We start from the raw sequence: 15,676 nt of genomic DNA on the forward strand, positions 1-15,676 counted from the left end.
AAAAAACATACTTAATATAAAGTAAATAGACTTGTTAAGATATTATATGTACATACCTTTGTGGAGTATATAAATTTAAAGAAAAGAGCATAAAAAGATGAAAAATATCTCCTGGAGGCAAATGAAAATAATAATACAATTATTTTCTTTCTCTTAGATACCTGATGATTTTCTTGTTATGTTTATACGTATTTGCTTAATATATTTTGGATAAGAAAAAAAAACTTTTTGACGAAATTAATTTATAAATGTATATTTATGTTTCAATCTCTGATCTTTACACTGTATCCTATAGGCTATACATCGTTATACACACACACAGATAAAGAGTTGATCTCCCCCTTTGGCGATTCAAATTATTATGAAAAGGATCTTAAAGATTTTTTTTTTATATAAGGGAGACCGGAGAACGTTACAAAAGGCATAAAAATGCTACATTCAAAAAATTTATATTAATACAATACAGATTATGGTTGCAACAAATGATTAATTTTTTGTGCTTTTCTTCAAAATATTCAATAAAACTGATTGTGAAGAATGAAACTAATAATACAGTCTGTTTTTCATTGTTTTTGCTGCAACTTATACTTTTGAATTACTTTTTCATTAGTTAATATAATTCAATTTCTATTCATTCTTTCAATAGAAATTTGAGATATTTTAATGCTCAATATAAATTATTAATTATTCTCATACTTTTTATTTTGGCTTCACAACAAGCAGGTTTATTCCATAGGGGATTATTAGAGTGAATTTATCCAATCTATAATAATGATCAGTGATTAATAATGTCAATCTTATAATATGTGTATTAATGTGCTACAATACATTGAAAGATAATTTTTCAACGCCTCATTTTTTAATGTGTGCTTTATATTTTAAATACCAATGTTATAAAAATTTCAAACATGAATAACTTTTGATATACACATTAGAACTAAACAATATCTCAAATATAAATGTCTCACTATAAATAATACATATATTTGATTAAAAGATCATTTCGTTGAAGAAAAAAAAAAGTTAAGAAAGTTTAAAATTGGTTTCATTTTCAAATGTGGAAAAAATGAAAAATATTCAAACTATTTTTGATAAATTACTATAAAATATTATTTGTAGCTTGAAATCTTAGCTATCAAACAAAATAACAAAAATAAAAATTTGGATTATAAACAAGTACAGTAGCCAAAATTAAACTAATGATACTTTAGTGCCCCTGGGTGAAAAAAGGATTTAAATTCATTCTGGATTGGTCTCAAAGAAAAATTCGGTCTCATTTAAAATTCTTGACCGATTTCATAGTTGAATTGTTGATGACGTCATGTATGTTTCAAAATTGTGGCCGTCGACCTACAATAATGTCATATGATGTGAAATGTACTACGTAAATCATAATAGGCTCAAAAATTGATCATAGATTGAGACCAAAAAAAATTGGTACACTATTGGAAAACGATTAAATTTTAGTCTAATGTCTGGACAGAAGTATCGGTCCAAATCGGTCTGGAAAAATCACTTAAGACCAAAAGGTAATAAAATTTGTTTTTTGAACCGAGCATCAATACTAATATCTATATAATATTATTAAACCGAAGTTTGTAAGTCTGTTTGTAGACTACTCATAAGTACAAACAATACTGTATTCTCTCGCTATTAATATATTAAACTAACATGAGCACTCGGTAGAGCCCAAAATCTCCTCCTTAAGTCAAATGGAGTTATTAATATCAATTTTCCCCAAAGTTATGTTCGATTTTGTGACGTTTTGTGTTACCTTGACTTCTTGTACATGTAATCTTTGTATCAAGTTTGAAAAAACCAATTTGTAACCTTTAGTGTAATTCTGGCGACTTACTAACAAACAAACAAAACCAAAAAAATTATCTATTCAACTTCGTTGAATAAGAGAAAATCAAGCCAACATAGGTGCAATATGGGCTTAATTTTTTAGTTATTCATATCTAGGTAAGTAGGTATAGAAATGTAGCTTCAAAAGTTAATAAGAATACATAGTTAATGGGGAAAAGGGGGGAGAGTTGTGTAATACAACGCATACCTCCTTTGTATTAAAAAAATATTGTATGTGAAAATACATTTATATAAACGAACATTTGTTTATTAATATACATTTTGTATGTTTTTTTTTAAATAGTTGCATTTATTTTTGTTGCTTTGCACAAATACAAATATATTATATATAGGTATTCATACCTTCTCAACTTTAAATATATATATCTATAATATGGCCCCTTGATATACATATTGTATTTATATATTTAAGTATTATTAAAAATAAAGGTACACCATTTTCAAACCTATATAAATATTATTATCATGTTTGAATTTTTTAAATTTATAGACCTATTAGTGTTAGGCTTCAGTCTAAAATCCTGGACTGCTCTGTGACAGCTCTTATATTTAATCAACCGAACTAAATTGGTCCTTTAAAGAACTTCGGGCTGGAACGGGTTTAATGAAAAATTCGGCCTAAACTCCCCCAAAAAAAATAAAAAAATTACAGTCTAAATTGGCCTTACAAACAATCAGTCCAAATCAGCCAAATGTAAAATAAGGTATAGACCAATTTTATAGATAAATTGCAGATGAGATAGGTTTCAAAATGGTGAACATCGTCTTACAATGACGTGAAATGAAGCTAAATGTGTGGCATAAATCATATCTGTACAACACATAAATCATGATAAGGAAGAAAAATCGGTATGTGATTCGAAAACGATTAAATTTCGGATATTGTCTGAGTTGATCGGTCCAAATCGCTCTAAAAAATCTTGTAACACCAAACTGAAACAAAAATCGGTCTTGGACCGAGTCTGAACACTAATTTATATTTACCTATATTGTGCATATCCATAATTTATATATTTATTTATTTTTCATTTTTAACCAATTGAAGTGTGCTTTAACTTCACTTGTATCATTATTTTTTGGAAAAAACTTTTATTTTAATCTCTTCGAAAAAGTAAAAATTTTAATTCAAAGTTATTTTCTAAGCATATTGCATTCAATTAATTAAAAATAGCGTAATTAAAAACTTTCGGTCCCAAAAAACGTCGTGTGAAAATTTAGCCTACCAATTAATCCTTAGTAGTCTTCCCTGTAATTGTATATATGTACATAAAATTCGTTCGTACCATTTTCAGACATGTGTTGTACATTTGTGAAATTATTCTAACGTCATACATTTGAAACTACTATATTAGACTTTTTTACAAAATACCTTATTGTCATAAAATTTGTATTAGGATAATTGCTAAAAGAAGAATTATTTATAATTAGTTTTAAACATTTAAAATTACTTATAACTAGACCCTTCAAATTAACTTAATTTAACGAAATGTGGGTTTAAAGATAATTAATTTTGCAGAAAATGTGTTTGCTTCATTTATTTTCATTATTTAACCACCTTAATCTAAAATATTGAGCTTTTAATTGCATTAACTTTTTTGCCCCTTTGAATTTTACTTCAACATGGGAATCGATTTGAAATGTTACGTAATTTTTATGTATTACTTATATACAAAGCCTCTTTTTTAAATGAAATAAAAAGCTTTTAAATATAATAAGGTATTTTAAAGTTTTATATAATCTCCAAATCATTCAAAAATGACTTTTTTTTATATATTTTTTATTAATTATATATACTATATTTTTGAAGAAAAATATAAATAATTTCACAAACTATTTGGAATGCAGAAAATTTTTAATTAATTTATCTTTGGAACAAAAGAACAATTGAGACACTAGTATATTCAGATGATTTTATTCTTATTATTCAATCTTTGTAAGAATCCAAAATGCAATGTTGAAACTTATCTCCTCTTGGAATTTATGAATGAATATAAAGACGAGATTGTTTTTGTCTAAGCTCAACGATTAATATTAACTTAAAACATTCTCCTTTATTTTCAGTCAAATGATACTCAAAAGAGGAAAAAAATATTGAAATTAGAAGCTTAATTGTCTTTAAGACAAAACTTCTTTGATTTCAGGCAATTTACAGATCTAACAGATATGTAGGTTTAGTTATGAGTAACTTCTTTGAAAGCTTTTTATGTATGTACAATCTTGGGCGATTTTTATCAGAATTTTGATTGAAATAAGAACAATATGTATTTTATATTTTTTTATTTGCTATAATATTTTCTTAAAATGTCCATAAAATTCAGTTGTCCGTACAATATAAATATAAAGTATTTTGTAAAATAACAATTATCTATTTTGAATTTAAGTTCCAGTTCTATCTTAAATTTAAATAATGGGGACATGTTGATACTAGCGGTCATCAATAACTAATAATTGTTGATGTAAGTATTATTGAAACAAAATTCTCTTTAACTTCATAAAAATATATACTATTTGATTCTTGATCCTCTTATAATATCCACCCATTTCAAAATTAAAGTTATCTAGTTATAAAACAGAGCAAAAGTTAATAGTAATAAATTGTTATCTGGTAAAAACTATCATTATATACATTTTCACAGAACATTTTTCACTTTTTATCGTCTGTCAATACGTTGAATTCAAACACTTATATTTGAATAAATACATATTTTCATAAAGTAAGAAGGGTTGAAGAGTGTAAGCTAATACTTGAATCTCAATGGAAATTAATCAACATTTCAAAAATTATTGAAAAGTTTAAATTCAGAAAATGTAGCACTGCTCAGAGGAGGGGGGGGGGGATGTATATCTATCACCCTTCATTTGTTATAGGTTATAAGCCCCTAATAGTTAGTTTTTAACAAAAATTCTGAAGCACAACTAGTATAAACTTAAATTAAAATTAAATAGTGTGAAATTTTCCATCTTTCACCTAAATATTTTGGTTTTTCTCCACATCTAACGTTATTGGTAAATATATGATCTTGAAAGAATAAGGATCAATGTTTATTAAAAACACGATATAGACCACTGGGCATAGGAAGTTCTGTAATAATATGTTTAGGCATAACATGAAGTTATAAGCATAGCTAATCCTTAATTATTCCCCTTTTTTCGTCAACATCAGTTAATGTGAAAAACTTTTAAGACTTTTTGAATAAATAAAACGAGTTTACAAACACTCAATTAGCATTTTGCATAATAGCACATATGCATAATGTATATAAAATGAGAATAATGTAACCAGAGACGCGAATATTCCTGTAAGTCATAAACTTCAATTTATACTGTTTTATATATATATATATAGTATGTGTTGGAAATTTGAGTAAAGTTCTATACATAATACATGCATATTTAAAAAACAATAATGTTCGGGCTATTAAAATATAATCATGATACTTTTATGATGATGTGAAACTCCTTGAAACCTGATAGGTTCATTTTTTAACGTTCCTCTCAATAATTTTTTCAATACATACCTAGGTAATAGGTGATATATTAATACGATTCTAAAAGATATGACTTTCGATATGCTAAAAAAAAAGAAACATAACATGAATGTGGTAACCCTGACTATTTGAAGAATGTTTTGGAGAAGAGTACATTAGTTGTCATAACGTTTCATTAGATTAGTATCTATGGAAGGAAGGAAAAAAACACAAATTGCATTCTATATCTAGCAAGTATATAGGCAGAAATTATTCCAATATCGATACACAACTTTACTATTAGTTAGTCAAACAAGAAATTACCAAACAAATCCTCAGTGTCACTCTCCATTATCCATAAGTATATTATATTTTATATTATAATTAGATTTTTTCTCCTCATAAATTAAATAATAATTCGTTATTAAATCTTTAATAATACTAGTCCTATTCAGGTTGCACACATATTGAGAGAAATATAAAAAGGTGATACGGATTTTACATGGCCACTTGGCTAAGTTTGACAGATTTTTGGACGATTAATGCAGCTGTTGTGTTTGGTCTACTAGTAAATATTAAGTGAAAATCCAGAAGAAGAAAAAAATCAGCCTATTCAATGAATGGAGTTTTCGGCAAAAACCTATCTCATAAGCATACTAAAGTTAGCACCTGAAAGTAATGGAAGAGGATTTATCAAACCATATCACCTCTTTATTTTGTTTCATAATTGCTTACAACTACAAAAAGTATTGCAAGATCACATTTTTTTACACCTTTATAAAGTGGAGAAAATTGACAATTTTGTAAGTTTACCCTTTGACAAATTAAAGAATTGTCTATCATTTTAATGTTAGGTTTATTTCAGCAATAAAAGAATACAACACCACAGTCAATAATTGGGTGGAAACATTTTGGTTTGTTGGTGTTTATATACTACGGGGAAAATGCTTATACCCTGAATCCAAGGGACGATTATCTATTAGTCTGGATATATTGCCAGAAAAACCTCCTTCCCTCAGGGCAGGGTAGTGAAAATTTGTAGTGAATTGGTCGTCTGGGATGATAATGACCCAAAAGATGCAACCAAGGCAACAAAAGAGTAACTCAAGAAGAAGCTCATTAAGGTCATGGAGTGGTTTACACATTTTTTGTCCCTCAATTCCGTATACATCCTCATCCATGAGTAAACTTGCAAAATCGGCAAGGGATCAAATACTTATTTCCTCCACTAGATATAATTATATACAGTAATTTTCATATTTAATATGACACTCTCTTTTACGTTAAGGCTAAGAAGTAGGAGCCCTCCTAAAAAAGAAAATAATTTTTTTGTGACCTTTGTTGAACAATATACCTACATTCATACAATTCATGATGTTGATGATTTAGTTTGAAGATAGCTTTGTAAAACATGAGTTATGACACTGGTAAAATAATCTCTCTGTCAAAATTATGTACATACATATTTTTGCATCTATTTTTTTTGTTTTTTTGCTTTGTTTTTACCTTCATGAAAGGAGATGTAGCCATATATGGCCTTATTTTGAAAATATTTGCTTGTTTTTATTTTGTGATCATCAGAGACCAAAATAAGATAAAATAATAATATAACAAGGGGAAAAAAATTATATGTACCTATCTCAAGAAAGATGTCACAAATAAACTTAATCTCTGACATTTCAAAGGTGAAATGTGGGAAACAATATAGATCCATAGTTGCCCTTGTAAGAGTTGCAAATCATAATGACTGTTTTACCACACAGTAGTAGTACTATTAAATTACAATAATAACCTTTTGTTTCCCATTGGATTCATTTTTTTGATAAATATTTTGTGCTTCTAGGAATATTGTTATCGGAAAATTACCATCTGCGGAAAATACACTCATTTATGGGACTGTAGAAGCAGGCAACGTAAAAAAGTATTTCAAAATTAGGAAGAGTCATTTGTGGTTCTTGAAATGTGGGTGTTGATTTTTAATATGCCTCGAGGACACAAGCTTATACTATAGAACTCCTTGACTTAGAGCATAGGCGATTCTATTGGGCTATTTAAATTGTGTAGTTGATATTTCCCGTGTTTCGAGGTCCCAGAGTTATCCTACACAAATCCCGTGTGTCTGGCGTACAATCTGGGAAATTAAGAGGTTTTTATATTGTTACCCATCTGCAAATAGGCAAACTATCCGCGGATTCGTAAATGGGCAAGCCTTTCTATAGATGCAACGGATCAGTAGGTGAATCATTATAAATGTAATTGCAAGCAATTTTCTGGCGGCGAATACTTAGCACATGATATTTTCTGTATACTTAATGTCTTTCTTTGTTCAAGTAAGTGCCTTCTGCAAAAAAATTAAAAAAGACACTCGTTCTCTTATCACGTCTTCGATCAACTTTGTTCCTTATAACTGGCAAATAAATACAAAATATTGTATATGCTATATTGTTAAAAATCATGCACTTCTTAACAAAAATAAAGGAAAAATATTTTAATATTAAATTTGATCAAGGTTCTTTAACAATTGATATGTATAAGAGACACAACTTTTTCTTCTTCAGTTCTTTTTGTAATGGGACTTTATCAAATTGTATGTATTTACATATATGTACATATGAATAAATATATGTATGATTTATATAAAATGAGATCTTCTTATTATTATTCAAAGAAGAAAACAAGAACTTTCTTATCAGAAATGGAAAATCAAGAAAAATATGAATGTGCTCGTAATAATATCCCACATATCATTATTAAACGCTTTGTAGAATGAGTTTATTTAAATAATAAATAGACTTATACGATGTGTATTAGACTGTCTCTGTTTACATGTTAATATTTTTTTTTCAGCACATACACCTTCTCTGGAGTGGGCATTCAAAAAACAGACTGTTTCATAGTTTTAGTCCTCTCAAGCCATTGTAGGTGTGGTACAATGTGCTTAAAGGTTTTTTGGTTTTCCTGTTATATTAAATATAAGATTGCAAAATTTAACCCTATTTGAAGTAATAGTTGTTGAAGACAAAGGGAGGAAATTATCTTTGATAATTCAGCGAAGCTGTAAGTCGTCAAGCACATCTTAGGTAGGATGTGCATTATTTTTAATTGATATACCAGATTCTAATTAATACAAAGAATATAATTTTTGAATCACAGTATCATATTTAGAGTGTTAACAGAGACCTTAAATTGCCTATTTCGACCAAAAGATCCCATCTAAAAAATAGTTTGTACAACACCAAAACTGGCCTAACAGTCTACAAACTTTAAAAACAGTCCATTTTTTTACTTTGCTCAGCAGAAATGGTGTATGTGCAGAGACAAGTAAATATCAACTCGAAAATAGGACAGTTTAATGTACATTGTCACCCAAGCTAATATATATTTTTTTGTGAAGCAATCAAAGCCTTAGTTTATTAATATATGTACATAAATTTTGTCACAGACACTACCTTTGATGATCACTATCAAAACAGCACTTTCCTACATAATATGTACTTCTTTAGTATATAAAGTAGTGCTTAAATAACTCATTTATGTTAAACAACATTGAGTAATTAAGATTCATCCACAAGTGACAAGGATCTTAAAGTATATGTGGGAAGAAAGAGGCGGAAGACCATTAACAAACAGCCTTTTTGTGGAGGCGTAACAACCTCCAAAAGATACCTACTAAGAACTCGTTTGTTTCTCTTTATAAACGTATTAGATTTAAAAAAAAAATCTGTTTTGGTAATTTGTAGTGAAAAGAATCTGAGGAATTAATTATTAAATTGTTGTATATCTTCTTTTTTTTTTTTTTGTAGAGCTTTTTTTGGCTGATTATATATGTATTTTTTATATGATATTATATAACTGAAGGGAAGTTCCATCATTTCCTTTTCCGTTTTATTTTTTCAATTAAAATCATATTATTATACGAATAAGGGTTTCTCTCTTATTCTTTCTTAATAACTTATTGCTATTAGAAACTTCTTCCATAAAAAGACCCATTAAGAGCAGTGTTATATTTCTTTTTCCATTTTTGGTGAATATAAATTACCAAAAGAATTTTCATTTAAAAGACCATTAAGTTACAATGCGCGATAGATTTAATTAATATAGAAGTTTTATATATTATGTATATATTTGCACATAAATATGTATGTATGTATATCGATACTATGACCTTTTGACTTGAATCTATTCGATTTTCATTCCTAGCAAGCTATACATAGCAATTTTCCCAATACCTTTTATTGAAATTATAAGATGTAATACCATATAATGAAACCTCATAATAAATAGTCTAACAGATTGCCAAGAATTTCTTGGCACTAGGGGCTTGTATGTACGTCTTTTTAAGAGAAGTCCACTCCTAGTACCACTTATTTATAGACATTCATTTATAATGTTATGAAAACAAGTGGTGTGCGACGCTGGAAGAAACTATTCATTGTACATTTAGAATACAATGATGGGGTCAGAACCAAAATGGCGTAAGTGGCAAAAACCAAATAATAGATTTTATTGAATAAATATAAAACATACAGCCAATATAACTTATTGTAAAAAGACGAAATTTAAAATAGATGTGGAAATGCATAAAGTGGAAAACTATCCTCTCAATCCATTCTTTTTCTCAACAAAACATTGTAATAGGAGTGACTTACGACAATTCACCTCTGAAATTTATGCAGGACTTTATGTTTCTTTACATGTATAGTATTATCTAAACATTAATTCTATTAACTTTTAGATGGATTTTTCCGTCTTTGACAATCATTGGATTATTTCAACTGCATGCTTGCTAGTACTATTACTTATTCTTTTAAATTTAAGAAGTACCTTTAAATATGAATTATTATACCAATATTTTGTAGCACTCAAAATACCTCCTATAGTAGTTTACACAGCAACATAGAATTTTCTTCAAATGTTGATTTAGAAAGTTTCAGTTGATCTGAAACTAGACTTGAAGAGAAAAATATATATCCATTAAGTCTAATCAAAACTTCATAAGCAATTTTCTATTATTAATAAGCTTGCCATTGTCTACGTTTTGTTTCTGACCCTGCTATATGTAATAAAAGGATAATTTAACTAAATGTACAATTAAGAAATTTGACAACATACGAATGGAATATATGTGAAACTCTTTTGAGGAGTTACTTAGATGTATCTAATGATGAATAAAAGTAGTTTGTTACTTATTTAACAGGAATAAAAATTGTTTCATGCAATAAAAAGTAAAAAATAAATCTGTTAATTCTTTATGGCTTCAATTTATTACATTAATGGTTTTTTTATTTTACTCTAACAGCCTTGAAAGTATTTTTTTATATTTTTTAAACATACATATTACTTTCAAAGAAATCTGAAGGTGTTGTTAATAAGGCACAAACATTTGGTTACTTATGGTTAAAATAATGGTTTTACATACTCCCACGTAATTAGAGTTTATAGCTTTGCCTATTTTGTAACACTATTTCTTGATTATTACCAATTACTTGAAATGTTTATAAATTTTTAATATATGACTCAAACTACATAGTATTATGAAGATATTCTTATTTGTCAAAAGAAACGAACTTGATTAATTTGAAATCGTGGATAAACTTAAAATAGATTACATTCAGAGCCATTTTCTGCAAAGTCAAAAAAAAAAAAAAAAAGGATACTTATTATCGTTTTTGTAGCTCGTTTACCAAACTCTCAAACGCAATTTTCCAATGCAGTAAGCATTAAAAACTGTAATTTACTAGTAAACTAATAAAAAATAAATGAATGTTGTACTAATATGATAATTATTTGCTAAAAATGTATAAAATTAGCAAAATGTAATTTAGAGGCCATCTATAATTATAGAACGACTTCATTGTATGTACATAAATATTTATATATATGTAGATATTGAACTGCGGAGGTGTATATAATACCTATAATACATTTGAATATAAGTATTCAGGTACTAGTATTGGGTCTGAGACTGTTCGAACTTTCAGTGGACTGAACTAATTGGATTCATTAAAAAAGTTTTGTCTGGATCAAATTTGGTCTAGATCACGGTCTGAACCAAAATATCGGTCCAAATCGGTCTAGAAAAAGTTAATTGAGACCGAATAAAAAAAATTGTTACATCTTGGACCAAGTTTCAGCACTAAATTATATATATAGTGTACATATGATTCAATTGTAGTATGGGCATAATCGTTATTATATTAAATGCCCTATGCCGTGCCATAAATTGGGTACTCTTTTTTTTTGACATACATATGTAGTAGTTTGTTAGGTTACTCGATTTAATCATAAGTTTAAACATGATTGGAGGGAAAAAACATGCTCATTATATATTTTTGAATAACGCTATTTTCTTCTTTAGTAGGTTTTAATTGATCCATTTATACTCAATATTAGAGATGTATTCGTTTCAAAATTGTATTGTCTGGTCATAAATCCCAGGGGTGCAAATACCATCTCATGAAATACATTTTGCTTGATGACGTTATACTACTATGAGAAAGGGACGTCATCATAATTCTATATTATAATATTTATAAAAATAAATACTTTAATCAAGCCTAAAGAAAGATTAATGCAAAACTATTTTTGTGGTTGTGGACTGTTCCAATTAGTATATTTTGGTATTCCGATCCTTTATGTAGCAGTACCAGGTACTGACATATTTAAAAAAGTACTATACTAAATTGCTATTGAAACTAGAGCTTCTTACGAAATTACGTTACAAAATATTGGCCCATTGATTAAGTAACCACCAAAATTGCACATTCTTTTAAAAAAGGGAAGATAATTTTTTTTGAAAGTCATCCTCATTTAGCCTCCTACATAAAACAAAAATCCTGCTATCTTGGCATTCAAATTCCCCTTGCCAACAGTATTGTTTATTTTTTTAGTCGCAAAAGTATTGAAATACGGATACCAATAACAAAAATATTGGTATTTCAACAAAACTAGTTTTAACAACTATATCAATTAAATACACTTAAAACTTTACAGAACCAATTAAATTGATATGCTAAGTGCTTAAGAGTAATTCAATTAAAAATTATGCCCTGTAGAAGTCAATGATATATTTATAGGACTTATAACAAGGACAGGGGTAATTTTAATTACTATAATCGATCCAACCCTCCTAAATCTAATCTTTAATATATTTGATTGTTGTTTTTTTTTTACATAAAAATATATTTAATTTAATATGTGTTTAAAAAAACTTAATTAATTATAATTGAATATTAAAAGACAAATACGCGCCATACACTGGAATATTTTAAAACAATCCTTTATGTAGTGAAAAGTTTAAATAAATTCCATTTCAACAACTTCAAAAACCATAATTATCATTTATATAAAGATGAAACTAGTCATGTTCCTACGACTAGCGTGGAAATGAATTTAAATTTCCATGGATATTCTTAACTATGTAGGTTTGTAGATAATCATATATGTACCACGTACATTCCATGGAATTCACTATCTCAGGTCTAAATGAAATACAGTTTCAACAATAACCATAGCATAAAATGTTGACTTGACCCCTTAGCCGTCATAGCTATGTAGATATTACCTCAAAACCAAATAAAAAATTATGGTTATTTTTATGGTGTTTCATATATGTACTCGTATGTGTGAATATATGTTAAAGATAATTGATTTCTCTCCATCTATCTACCCTCTTTCATGACGTCTTTATTTGCAGAATTATATATTCAGTGACCTAGGGAGTAATCACCTGGTCACTTCATAGACACTGGTAAATTGAAATAGAGAAAGTTTTGTGGTCTATTCCAAGGCGCACTAACAAGCTCAGCAATTATCATCATACATTATACAATGAGCACTTTGCTTGAGTGTCTTTCTTTCGACTGCGCTTGTTGTCGAATATGTATATACATAAACTATATAACATGTATACTTATAATTATGTTTCCTCTCTTATTAAGATACAATCAATATGCAGGCCATGAAACTGCATAATTAGGATTAAATTATGCGAAAACGTGACTTCTTCTTATTCAGATTTCATATACATGTGTATAGGCTGCTGCTCCTCCTTGTGTGTACATGCGTACATATCTACATGCATAAGTAACTACAAAGTTAACTAATTTATATATATATAGACTGAACTTCATAGTAAAGGTTCAATCCTTTTACACTTTTTCTTTTTTTATTAAATATATTCGTATTGTCCAGTCCGGCATTTTCATTTATGTAACATAAATTAATCCCAATCTTCAATAAACTTACACTATGAAGTCTAAGATTGGACTTCTGAATATGGAGAGAAATGCTCCAATTGTACAAAGGTTCCATTGTTACTTACACACGAGAGTTAACAGTCGTTAGGCAAGGGTAACGCTTTAAAACAAAGTAGCCCAACGCACATGTTAGCTTGAGGAGATATATGGTTGGGGTGTTATTTTTTCGCTCACTCAAGATGTTGCTTTTTATAATATCATTGATGACTTCACTTTATCGTTTTCCCTTATACTGTATCCAAGTTTTTTTTTCCTTCAAAGAATTCATTTTTTTAATTCAGTTAAAATGGTGCATTGTTGGAGGTAGCATAGTTAGTTATAAAGTAATATTCATGTTTACTAGACACCCCTTGCGGGCCAAAAAAGGTTATCTACGACCACAACTTTGTATAAAGATTCATCATGTGGTTCTCATTTCACCACTTTGTTTTAAAGCTTTAGGCTTAGACTACCTATTACTATATTATTTTCGTGGTCCACGGAGTAAAATCAGAGTGCAATATAGATTTATAAAATAGTATTGTGTCGACTTGACATAAAAACTTGAGATAAAGCAGCCACAAATATCTAGTATGATTATACATTGACTCCACATAGGAAGGACTCTTGGTTTAAATTAAGTATTCGATAGCGTGAAACCACTTTAATCGAAGTGAAAATAAAAATCAGTTGCACTGTTACGGAATTATGGAACTGATTTTTATTGGTCGTATTCCTACAATTCATACATCGGGATAGAGAAGAAAATCAGTCCATAGATTGAGACGGAAATAAATTGGTCTATATATATTGAGACCGGAGAAAATAGACCTACAATTCGAAAACGATTCAATTTCGGTCTACGGTCTAAGATCTTGATCTAGGCCAAAATATCAGTCCAAAAGGGTCTTGAATCAAATGACTTAAGACCGAACAGATAAAAAAAATTGGTCTCGGACCAAGTCTCAACACTATCGAATATTAGCCACATAATCCTTTACCTATTATAAGCCAACTATAAAAATAACTCTTTCCATCGTATAATTCATGACTTTACACAATAAATTTTTATAAGAAGTAAAAATACAAAAACCCTTTAAAATATAGCTTTTTTAACTTCTTCGTTTTTCTTCTTCTTTTTTATATTTTTTTTCATACAGAATACGAATAACAAAAGGTTAATGGCGGGAAAAATGAATCAAAATCTTATTTTCTAAGACTTGTATACATAATGTTTTAAAGCATAAGCTCAAAAATACCTATTCTGACAATAACCAAAAAATAGCCCTTTTTTACACTCTATACTTTTTTATGAGTCTTTTTACACATAAAAAAATTTATGAGAAATTTATTCATTAGATTTTTAATAGGTAATGATTATATAGGTATAAGTACGTTAGTAGTCGTCGTCTTATTACTACTACAGCAGCAGAGACATCTATATAATAATCTTATATGTAGTCATCTACATATACTTATTCAATCCTTTGCTTAACATTCTTTAGGCAGTTAAAAAATTAGAATTAAGTCATCAACATAATGTTATTTAAATTTAGTTATACGTATGTATATTTTCAAATGTGGTAATAACATTTATATTAATTTTTTAAGTGATTTTGGCATGATCGCGTCATAATACTTGTAAAAACATAGTCAGAATAAGAATAGTGAAGTAAGTATTATATTGAATTTCATTGGCTTAAGACAGTTTAACCTTTTCAGTAGAATTGGTTAGCCCTGCTGACCAACTAATTATTATTGAATTTGACCATAAGCTTTTGTTTGAATGAGACGACCTCACTCAATATGAATCAATAATTAATAATCTTTATGATATTTGGCTAGAAATATAATTTCAAGCATTATCTCAGTCTTTACTAAAGATAAAGTACGTTGAAAATATCATATTTTTGCAGCCTGTGTAAATAATTGTAATATAAATATATGAATATTAAAAAAAATTAACTTCATGTTATGTGTAAATAATATCAAATTATGAAGGTGTGTAATACCTAGTGATCATTTATTAAAAGCTCAATGTGTAATGCCTATTATTATCTTGATACTATCTAGCAGCCGTTAGTAGTACCAACCACAACTAAC

At 28.1% G+C, this 15,676-nt stretch overlaps 1 protein-coding gene and 1 long non-coding RNA gene across 4 annotated transcripts in view; both read left to right on the forward strand.

The window, feature by feature from the left end:
• Ten-m (teneurin transmembrane protein Ten-m) overlaps nucleotides 1-15,676 on the forward strand; it is a 397,884-nt gene that overhangs the window by 210,138 nt on the left and 172,070 nt on the right. The gene's annotated exons all lie outside the window — the stretch shown is intronic.
• Nucleotides 5,453-5,930, forward strand: LOC139905387 (uncharacterized). Of its 2 annotated transcripts, none has more exons than XR_011780073.1 (3): nucleotides 5,453-5,591; nucleotides 5,641-5,697; nucleotides 5,792-5,930. It is a non-coding gene; the product is annotated as an uncharacterized lncRNA (long non-coding RNA). The 2 variants fall into 2 exon arrangements; XR_011780074.1 differs by having other exon boundaries at nucleotides 5,782-5,921.

The sequence above is a fragment of the Lepeophtheirus salmonis genome, chromosome 5, assembly GCF_016086655.4.
Source record: "Lepeophtheirus salmonis chromosome 5, UVic_Lsal_1.4, whole genome shotgun sequence".
In the NCBI taxonomy this organism is placed as follows: Eukaryota; Metazoa; Arthropoda; class Copepoda; order Siphonostomatoida; family Caligidae; genus Lepeophtheirus; species Lepeophtheirus salmonis.